The 11706-nt window shown below is 41.7% G+C and overlaps 1 pseudogene; it reads left to right on the top strand.

Annotated features, from left to right (window-relative positions):
* The first annotated feature begins 8647 nt into the window (after positions 1–8647).
* On the top strand, positions 8648–10462 carry LOC111948985 (annotated as a pseudogene).
* Positions 10463–11706: the final 1244 nt, after the last annotated feature.

Raw genomic sequence — 11706 nt, 5'->3', positions numbered from 1 at the left:
TCCTACAACCAGTTTAGCTCATGCTTGATTACATTACCTTCCATCCAGATAACCAGGGTTCAAAACCAGGCTATTCCTTTCTTCTATATTTAATTGTTTACAATTTTTTTTCTTTCTTTCTACTGCTCAATTGGCCCGTGCAAAAAAAGTTTAACTTAAACCCTAACCCAACCCCAACCCTAACCCTAACCCTAACCCTAACCCTAACCCCCTAACCCTAACCCTAACCCTAATCTTCAACCCCTGACTAGCTAGTGCCCCTTTGTCGGTCTGGTGCCGGGGTTTGAAGCCCCACTTCCTTCCATGCTGTAGAAGAAAAGATCTTTTCGCAGACATGATGTTTTGGACTGTACATGCCTTCCAAGTCACCTAGCCCTAAACCTAACCTCAGTGAAGAAGTGAGAAAAACCTATTCTGAGAGGATTTTTGGAGGACAAATGACTGAAGAGGAAAAAAGAAAAATTGTTTGTGCAAGCTGGGTGATTTCCTTACCTGTTTGGACCTCATCTTGGTGAGGGGGGGGGTGTGCTCCCACTCCTAAAAACAATATGTGAGACTATACTTCAAAGAGCCATAAAGCTACGGACAATTTCGGAAAAGCATGGATCCACAGCCATTCAGGAGCAAAACAAAGGCTAACTCCGCCCACCTGCTCTATTTAAGAGGACCTGCTTCTTTCAACTCACTCACTCACCTTGCAGCCCTGTCATACGGAGGCACAATAAGACAGAAGGCAATCAGACCAGGATTTATGGACAAAGGATTTTTATTCCATCCAAGCGCTCATGTACAAGGGATATACAAACAAAGATTGCTCAGCTCAGCACCTGAAGAAGGACCAGAAAGTCAGAAATATCGCGCATTATTCTGGGCAACAAGTGACTCCAGGAGGAGCCTGAAGATTATCCTGCAAAGAAAAGACAAGGCTACTTACCTGAGGAAATAGAGGAAATGTCCCTGCAAAGAAAAAAGAAGAGGAGACAAAATTGAAAATACAAGTTATCCAGGACGATGAGAGCCTAATTTCTGATCATGTAAGTCCAATTATTCTAATTTTTGAGTGTGGGGCGGATGACTCTGGCTTTCTGGACGGGAGGAAGGCCAATGCACTTGAGGTTCACTGCCTTTGGCGGTGAATTTCTAATCTTCAACCCCTGACTAGCTAGTGCCCCTTTGTCGGTCTGGTGCCGGGGTTTGAAGCCCCACTTCCTTCCATGCTGTAGAAGAAAAGATCTTTTCGCAGACATGATGTTTTGGACTGTACATGCCTTCCAAGTCACCTAGCCCTAAACCTAACCTCAGTGAAGAAGTGAGAAAAACCTATTCTGAGAGGATTTTTGGAGGACAAATGACTGAAGAGGAAAATCTAGCCACAGGGGTTGCAAGCCAGTTGCCTCTGTGCCGGTCCCAAGCCCGGATAAATAGAGAGGGTTGCGTCAGGAAGGGCATCCGGCGTAAAAATTGCCAAAATAACCATGCGAATCATCCACAACACTTTAGACATACCGGATCGGTCGAGGCCCGGGTTAACAACGACCGCCACCGATGCTGTTAACCTACAGGGTGTCGGTGGAAATTTGACTACTGTTGGTCGAAGAAAGAGGGGAGGCAGAAGGGTCCGTGGCCAAAGAGAGAAGGGAAAAGGCAGGAACATAGGTTTGAAAATAGGGACTCTTAACGTTGGCACAATGACAGGGAAAGGCAGAGAGCTGGCAGACATGATGGAGAGAAGGAAGGTAGATGTACTGTGTGTGCAGGAGACAAGGTGGAAGGGCAGCAAGGCACGTAGTATTGGAGGAGGATACAAACTGTTCTATCATGGTGTTGATAGGAAGAGAAACGGGGTAGGAGTGATTCTGAAGGGGGAGTTTGTAAACAGTGTTCTAGAGGTGAAAAGAGTCTCAGACAGGATGATGAGCTTAAAGTTAGAAATCGAAGGGGTGATGGTGAATGTAGTCAGTGGGTATGCGCCACAGGTTGGCTGTGAGTTAGAAGTGAAGGAGAGATTCTGGAGTGAGTTGGATGAGGTCATACAGAGTTTCCCCAGAGGAGAGAGAGTTGTTATTGGAGCAGACTTTAATGGGCATGTTGGTGAGGGCAATAGAGGTGATGAGGAGGTGATGGGCAGGTTTGGTGTGAAGGAAAGGAATCTGGAGGGACAGATGGTGGTGGACTTTGCGAAGAGGATGGAAATGGCTGTAGTCAACACTTACTTCCAGAAGAGAGAGGAACATAGAGTGACATACAGAAGTGGAGGTAGGAGTACTCAGGTGGACTACATCCTGTGTAGACGAGGTCATTTGAGAGAGGTTATTGACTGCAAAGTGGTGGTAGGAGAGAGTGTAGCCAGACAGCACCGCATGGTGGTGTGTAAGATGACTCTGGAGGTCAGGAAGAAGAAGAGAGGGAAAACAGAAAAGAAGACCAAGTGGTGGAAGCTACAGAATGAAGAAACTTGTGAGGAATTTAGGCAGAAGTTGAGGCAGGTCCTGGGTGGTCAGGATGAGCTTCCAGAGGACTGGGAAACTACAGCAGAAATTATCAGGGAAACAGGTAGGAAGGTGCTAGGTGTGTCATCTGGAAAGAGGAAAGACGGTAAAGAGACTTGGTGGTGGAATGAGGAAGTACAGGAATGCGTCCAGAGGAAGAGGTTGGCTAAAAAGAAGTGGGATGTAGAAAGGACTGAGGAAGGTAGACAGAAGTACAAGGAAGCGCAGCGTAGAGTGAAGAGAGAGGTGGCAAAGGCCAAACAGAAAGCTTACGATGAGCTTTATGACAGGTTAGACACAAAGGAAGGAGAGAAAGACTTGTACAGGCTAGCCAGACAGAGAGACAGAGATGGGAAGGACGTGCAACAGATAAGGGTGATTAAGGACAGAGATGGAAAGGTGCTAACAACCCAGGAGAGTGTACAGAAAAGATGGAAGGAGTATTTTGAGGAGCTGATGAACGAGGAAAATGACAGGGAAAGAAGGGAGGAAGATGTGGTTGTTGTGGAGCAGGAAGTAGCAGAGATTGGAAAGGATGAGGTTAGGAAGGCTCTGAAAAGGATGAAGAGCGGAAAGGCCGTTGGTCCTGATGACGTTCCTGTGGAGGTATGGAAGTGCTTAGGAGAGGCAGCAGTGGAATTTCTAACAAGGTTGTTCAATAGGATTTTAGAGAGTGAGAAGATGCCTGAGGAATGGAGGAGAAGCGTTCTGGTTCCGATCTTTAAGAACAAGGGTGACACGCAGAACTGCAGCAACTATAGAGGAATAAAGTTGATGAGCCACACAATGAAGCTGTGGGAAAGAGTAGTGGAAGCCAGGCTTAGGAAGAAGGTGGAGATCTGTGAGCAGCAGTATGGTTTCATGCCCCGTAAGAGCACCACTGATGCCATTTTTGCTTTGAGAATGTTGATGGAAAAGTACAGAGAAGGTCAGAAGGAGCTGCATTGTGTGTTCGTAGATTTAGAGAAGGCGTATGACAGGGTGCCGAGGGAGGAGCTGTGGTACTGTATGAGGTCGTCTGGAGTGGCAGAGAAGTATGTCAGAGTAGTTCAGGACATGTATGAGAGAAGTATGACGGTGGTGAGATGTGCTGTAGGTCAGACAGAGGAGTTCAAGGTGGAGGTGGGACTACACCAAGGATCAGCTTTGAGTCCTTTTTTGTTTGCTATGCTGATGGACAGGCTGACAGACGAGGTAAGACAGGAATCTCCCTGGACAATGATGTTTGCGGATGACATTGTAATTTGCAGTGAGAGTAGAGAGCAGGTGGAGGAACAGCTAGAGAGGTGTAGGTTTGCTTTGGAAAGAAGAGGCATGAAGGTCAGTCGTAGTAAGACAGAATACATGTGTCTGAACGAGAGGGATCAAGGTAGAAGCGTTAGGTTACAGGGGGCTGAGGTGAAGAAGGTGCAGGAGTTTAAGTACTTGGGGTCAACAGTTCAGTGTGATGGGGAGTGTGGAAAAGAGGTGAAGAGGCGAGTGCAGGCAGGTTGGAGCGGTTGGAGGAAAGTGTCAGGAGTGTTGTGTGACAGAAGAGTGTCAGCAAGACTCAAAGGAAAGGTGTACAAGACAGTGGTGAGACCAGCTCTGCTCTATGGGTTAGAGACGGTAGCAGTGAGACAGAGACAAGAGGCTGAGATGGAGGTAGCGGAGATGAAGATGTTGAGGCTCTCCTTAGGAGTGACCAGGTTAGACAGGATAAGGAACGAGTACATCAGAGGGACGGCTCATGTTGCCTGTGTTAGCGACAAAGTCAGAGAAGCCAGACTGAGATGGTTTGGACATGTTCAGAGGAGGGATAGTGGATATATTGGTAGAAGGATGTTGGAGATGGAGCTGCCTGGCAGGAGGGCAAGAGGACGGCCAAAGAGGAGATACATGGATGTCTTAACAGAGGACATGAAGTTGGCTAATGTTAGGGTAGAAGATGTCCATGATAGAGTGAGGTGGAAAAGGATGATTCGCTGTGGCGACCCCTGATGGGAAAAGCTGAAAGAGAAAGAAGAAATGACTGAAGAGGAAAAAGAAAAATTGTTTGTGCAAGCTGGGTGATTTCCTTACCTGTTTGGACCTCATCTTGGTGGGGGGGGGGTGCTCCCACTCCTAAAAACAATATGTGAGACTATACTTCAAAGAGCCATAAAGCTACGGACAATTTCGGAAAAGCATGGATCCACAGCCATTCAGGATTAAAACAAAGGCTAACTCCGCCCACCTGCTCTATTTAAGAGGACCTGCTTCTTTCAACTCACTCACTCACCTTGCAGCCCTGTCATACGGAGCCACAATAAGACAGAAGGCAAATTCTAATTTTCTAAACCTAACTCGCTCGTGCCCCTCTGCCGCTCTGGTGCTGGAATTCGGAGCCCCACTGCCATGCTGAGAAGAAAAACAACCTTCTCTCAGACATGATGTTGGACTAGACATGCTTTGCAAGTCATCCTATCCTAATCTTAACCTCAGTCAAGATATAAGAAAAGCCCATTCTGAGAGGATTTCATGAGGAGGAATGACTGAAAGGAAAGATAAATGTTATTTGTATAAGCTGGACAGCTTCCGTATCTGTTTCAACCTCATCATGGTGAGGGGGGGGGTGTTCCTACTCCTAAAAACTATAAGCGAGAATATAAGTCATATAACCATAAAGTTATGAACGATTTTGGAAGAGCATGGATTCACAAGCCATATAGGAGGAACAAAAAGGCAAACTCCGCCCACCTGCTCTATATAAGCTGGCCTGCTCTCTCCAACTCACTCACTCAACTTTCAGCCCTGACACACAGAGGCAAAATAAAACAGAAGGCAAACAGACCAGAATTTATGGACAAATAATTTTTATTCTAAGCTCTTATGGACAAGAGATATGCAAACAAATTTCGCTCAGTTCTGCATCTGATGAAGGACCATAAAGTCCGAAATATAATTTGCATGCTCGGAGCGATAAGTGATGCCAAGATGAGCCTGAAAAGGAAAAATATCCTGCAAAGAAGAGGCTTACTTACCTGAGGAAACCAAAGAAATGTTCCTGCAAAAAAGAAATAAGAGGAGATAAAATTGAACATACACGTTGTCCAAGGAAATTAGAGCCTAATTTTTTGAACATGAAAGTCCTTCCATCCTAATTTTTGAATGTGGGGCAAAAAATTCTGGTTTTCTGGCCAATGCATCGAATTTCACAGCCTTTGGCAGTGAAATTCTAATTTTCTAACCCTAACCCTCCTCCCCGCTCTCACCCAAACAAATATTGTACACAGGCACATAGGGCTCCGGGAACTGGATGGGAGGGGTATGCTGGCGGGGCTCACTGGGGTTTCCCCTCTCTGGGTTCGCGTTGGCACCCGCCCTCCAACCCGCTTTTTACTTGCATATGTAGCCAGTTAACTAAAATCCACCAGAGTCTAGTTAAACTAGTTATGAAGGGCCAAAGTTCGTTTCAGAGGAAGTGCTATTGATGACAAACAAAATTAAGATGCAGAAAGTGTATACATGTGTTCATATTTGATTTACAACAGAAAATAAACAAGCAACAAAACATAAATCAGTTCACTGCAGTGTATCTGCTGTCCAGCCTCCAATAATGTTCATAAATCCAGTCCAAGAAGTTCAGTGTAAGCAAAGTTCATCGCATAATCCATTATATCCACATATGGAGGTGTAGATGCTTCCTACCGCCCAGTCCAATGTTTCCAGCTTGGAACGGCCTGAATTCAAGGCCGAACAGCCTCCATCCTCTGTGGAACCTGGCCTGCACAGAACCAGCAATATCTAACTTCTTTGTGATGGAAGAGGACATTAAAGTAAAACACAAATTCCAGCAAATAAACAACTAAAGTTCAAAAAGAGTACTCCAAATCAAACATAATCAATAAATTCAGTGAATATGGAATATGGAATATGGATTATGGAAACAAGTTTATTTCGAATATATGTTAAAAAAAACAAAACAAAACAAAAAGAAAGAACAGACATAAATAAAAAAAGAGAATATAAAGAAAACGTTCACGCTCAAGAACCGTTATAAACACAAACAGAATTTTTTTCTTTTTCTTTTTTCTTCCATATATGAACACAAATACTACAAACAATTAAACAATTACACATATTCGAAAAGGAGTGAGAAGAAGTATAAACTTATATAAACTCACCCCCTATTCCTCGTCAATATTAATTACATTAGTAAGCAGCTTCTTTATTTATACACAATGTTTCATAAGGTATAATAATTTTCACAGAGTACTGTCCTGAATACTTAGCATGAATTATTATTGAAGAATACTATGCGCATATTAAGATAAGAATAATATACACATACATATTTTTACATATGTATACTTACATATATATATACATCTAATATCCATCCGATATATTTGAATATCGTTTTAAAATCATATTTTTATATCTTATTTTAAAGAGTTTTATGTTGGGACATTGCTTTATTTCATCTTCTATACTGTTCCACAGTTTTGCTCCACAAATAGAAACACTGAAACATCTTCTATTTGTGCGTGCTTTGTGTATGTAAAAATTTTGTTTTCTTCTCAAAACTGTACTCTCCCTCTCTTTTTATGAATAATTTTTGTATATTTGCTGGTAGTAAGCTATATGTGGCTTTGAACATGATTAATGCTGTGCACAGCTCCACCAGGTCTGTAAGTTTCAATAATTTTGATTGTAAAAATAAAACACTCAAACACTCAACACTCACCTGAGCACTGGTGTTAGCTCACCTTTGCACTAACAGTTTGCATGACTGAATGACTGAAATATTTCACACTAGTTGGTTTTAAGGCATAAGTATGAGTGTGAACACTATCTGTTTTGTGTACATGTCGACAGGTGGACATTTTTGCAGCTAGCAGGTGTGTTTATAACATTTGAGTGTGTGTGTGGACAGGCCCCGCCCTTTTTGTACTACATTTGAACCTTACCATAATGATAAACAACCAGTAAACTTGTTGCTTTATGCTGGTTCATGGTCTTACCCCCCTTCCCCTCCTATTACCACCCCCTACCCCCCCTCTCTCTAACGTCCCTCTCTCTTCTTCCCCTCTTTCCTTTTCCGTCCGGTCCAACACCAAAGATTTTCAGACATGATTGAAATTAATAAAGTTTGGCCTCAATTACAAAAAGGGTTTATTCAGACATACCTTTGGTTTGTCTGAAGATTAATAACCCCTCTTGTTAAAGTAAAATATGTCCAACACAAGTGGCCCTTAGCTCTCATCTGTCTGCCCAGCTGTTGGACAGGACAAGTTAAAAAAAATAAAAAAAAATAATGCATGTGTATGATCCAGATACCCCGCGTTATGTATGATTCGTATCGCCCTCTTTTGAAGAATTAACAGTGAATGTAATGATGTTTTATAATTGTTTCCCCATACCTCCACACAGTAGTTTAGATACGGTAGCACCAGGGAACAGTATAGAATATAAAGTGATTTATAATTTAGGACAAATTTTGCTTCATTTAGCACTGATATGCTTTTAGACAATTTTGATTGTATGTATTTGATATGTGGCTTCCAACTTAATTTATCATCAATTACAACACCAAGGAATTTACATTCATATATTCTTTCAAGTTGTACCCCATCAATCGTTACATTAATGTGCATGCATTTTTTACAGTTACCAAACAACATAATTTTTGTTTTGCTCAAATTCAATAACTTATTAATATTAAACCATATTTTCAACTTTTTCATCTCTTTAGTTACATCTTCCAACAGTTTGTTTAACCCTCATATTATGTTAAGGGTCAATTTGACCCATTTCAGTTTTTGGTTTGACCAAAGAACTGGTTATCCTTTCTTTTTCTTCACGAAAGTTGGTGACTTTTCCTCATCTAGGGTCATGAACTTGTGTGTAAAATCTGGATACTGTGAAGTGTCGTGGAATGTCTGTGAACAGTTTGTATACAAAGATGATGTTGCGGGTCATTTTGACCCACACACTTTGATGTGGGCAAGTAGCTGTCCAGATCCGAAATAAACATGTCTCTTTGATGCACTTTATTTTGATTGCTAAATTATTTATATTTTGACTGTCTCTGAATAGACCTTCAGATCAGAGACCCAGGTGTGTGTGGGGGGAGGAGCTTTCTCTCCCTTATCCTTGTCACTGTTCTCGTGTCATCTCTTTGAGAAACAGCAAAAATGAGCTCCAGAAGATTTACAGCTGAAGCTTTATTAGTGTTTTTTGATAGTGATGCAGAGGAAGAAATTTCAGAGATAGAGGATCTTTCAGATGCAGAGGACAATGATATTGATGATCCAGATTTTCAATTTTCCGACGATGAGGAGGATTCAGAGGACGAGTCTGCCGTTGTCTCTCCATCGGATGAAAACCTGGGTATGGAGCAATCCTCATCCACAGAGGGGACATGGGCATCTAAAGATGGTAATATAAAATGGTCAACATCACCACACCAAAGCCGAGGCAGACTGTCATCTTCCAATATCATCAAAATGACACCTGGTCCAACAAGATTTGCTGTCACACGAGTTGATGATATTCAATCAGCATTTCAGCTCTTCATATCCCAACCAATAGAGAGGATTATACTGGACATGACTAACTTGGAGGGGAGGCGTGTATTTCAAGAGAAATGGAAGTCACTGGATCAGACTGACTTGAATGCTTATATTGGAATTCTGATATTAGCTGGAGTGTACAGATCAAAGGGAGAAGCAACTTCAAGTCTATGGAATGAAGAGAATGGAAGACCAATCTTTCGAGCAACAATGTCTCTGGAGACATTTCACATGATATCTCGTGTGATCCGATTTGACAACCGTGACACCAGAGTTGGTCGACGTGAAAGTGACAAACTAGCTGCAATCAGAGATGTATGGGATAAATGGGTCGAAATTCTACCTTTGTTGTACAATCCCGGTCCCCATGTTACTGTAGATGAGCGCCTTGTTCCATTCAGAGGGCGCTGTCCTTTCCGATAGTACATGCCCAACAAGCCCGCCAAGTATGGCATAAAAATATGGGCAGCCTGTGATGCAAAATCTAGCTATGCGTGGAAAATGCAAGTGTACACTGGAAAATCACCTGGAGGAGCACCTGAGAAGAACCAGGGGATGCGTGTGGTGCTCGAAATGAGTGAAGGGCTGCAAGGTCATAACATCACATGTGACAACTTCTTTACATCCTACCGCCTTGGGGAGGAACTTCAGAAGAGGAAGCTGACTATGTTGGGAACAGTCAGAAGAAATAAGCCAGAACTTCCCAGTGAAATTCTCAAGATACAGGGGAGACCTATGCATTCCTCAATATTTGCTTTCACTGAAAAAGCAACAGTTGTTTCATACTGCCCGAAGAGAAACAAGAATGTTCTTGTAATGAGTACAATGCATACAGATGCATCTCTGAGCACAAGAGATGACATGAAGCCACAAATGATCCTGGACTACAACTCCACCAAAGGAGGAGTTGACAATCTGGACAAAGTCACAGCAACATACAGCTGCCAGCGCAAGACTGCTCGTTGGCCCATGGCAATTTTCTTCAATATTGTGGACGTGTCTGCCTACAATGCCTATGTCCTGTGGTCTGAAATCAACCAGGAATGGAACGCCGGCAAACTGTACCGACGTCGGCTTTTCCTGGAGGAACTCGGCAAAGCACTCATCACTCCCAAGATCCAGAGGCGAGCCAGGCCAGCTCGATCACCAGCAGCTGCAGCTGTCATTGAAAAGATCAAGTTCAGGCCATCCAACCAGTCTGCAATGGATCCAGTGGATACAGATGTAAAGAAACGAAAAAGATGCCAGGTCTGTCCCTCCCGAGATGACAGTAAAACAAGTACCTCTTGTGTAAAATGCAAGAATTTCATCTGCAGAAAGCACACAGTTACATTCTGTCCTTCATGTGGAGAACATTGAAGATACTGAATATTGAAAATCTCAGAAAATGTGACAAGTTAAATTACAAAAAAAAAAGTATTTGTGAAGAAAAAAAAATATTAAATATAGTGTTGGAATAAAAAAATAGTATTGTTTGTCTCTTTCCTAAATGTTGAAATATTCTAAAATAAAGTTGATATCAGTTTAACCTGTTTTTTTATTGTTTTGAGTGGATTTATACAGTATGGGTCAAAATGACCCGCAACATAATCAAGGTAATTTTTTTTCAACATAATACGAGGGTTAAGTCATCACCATCACAGAAAATATATGTATCGTCTGCAAATAGAACTAATTTAAATATTTCAGATACTTTGCATATATCATTAATATACAGAATGAATAACTTGGGGCCCAACACTGACCCCTGTGGGACACCACAAGCAATGTCCAAACATGCTGAAAAAACATCTCCCAGCTTCACAAACTGCTTTCTCATACTCAAGTAGCTTCTGATCCAATCTAACACTATCCCTCTAATACCATATCGTTCTAATTTATTCAGTAATATATCATGATTAATAGTGTCAAAAGCCTTCTTTAGGTCAATAAAAATTCCAGCAACATATCTTTTCTGATCAATTGCATTTGTGATTTGCTCTATAAAGTCTATGATTGCCAATGACGTTGATCTGTTTGCTCTGAATCCGTATTGACTGTCACTAAGAAGTTTGTGCTTTTCCATAAATGCATCCAATCTACATTCAAAAAGTTTTTCCAATATTTTGGATAACTGTGGTAATAAGGATATGGGTCTGTAGTTTGTGAAGTGGTGCTTGTTCCCAGTTTTATACAGCGGTATGACTTTGGCTATTTTCATTCTATTTGGAAAGGAACCTGATTGAAAAGATAAATTACAGATGAACATGAGTGGTTTCAAAATACCCTCAATCACTTTTTTCAATAAAGCCATGTCAATGACATTGACATCAGTTGAATGTTTGTTACTCATATTTTTTACTAAATCTAATATTTCCTTTTCTGTGACACAACTGAGAAACATTGAACTGGGATTCCGACTGATTAGTTCATGGTACTGGTATCCAGATGGTCCTGAATCAGAGAGTGTTTTTGCTAGTTCTGGTCCAACATTTACAAAATACTGGTTAAAGCTTTCAGCCACATCCTCCATCTTGTAATTTTCCCTTTCATCATAAATGAAATATTTAGGATAACCATTTTCTTTGGCACCCTTTCTAATAACTGCGTTAAGAATGCTCCAGATGTTTTTGATGTTACTTTTGTTTTTGTCAAGTAACTTATCATAATATTCTTTTTTGCATCTTCTTATAATATTGGTT

Source organism: Oryzias latipes, chromosome 16 (assembly GCF_002234675.1).
Source record: "Oryzias latipes chromosome 16, ASM223467v1".
Taxonomy (NCBI): Eukaryota; Metazoa; Chordata; class Actinopteri; order Beloniformes; family Adrianichthyidae; genus Oryzias; species Oryzias latipes.
The sequence above is the reverse complement of the archived record's forward strand: the minus strand, read 5'-3'. Positions and strand labels throughout refer to the sequence as shown.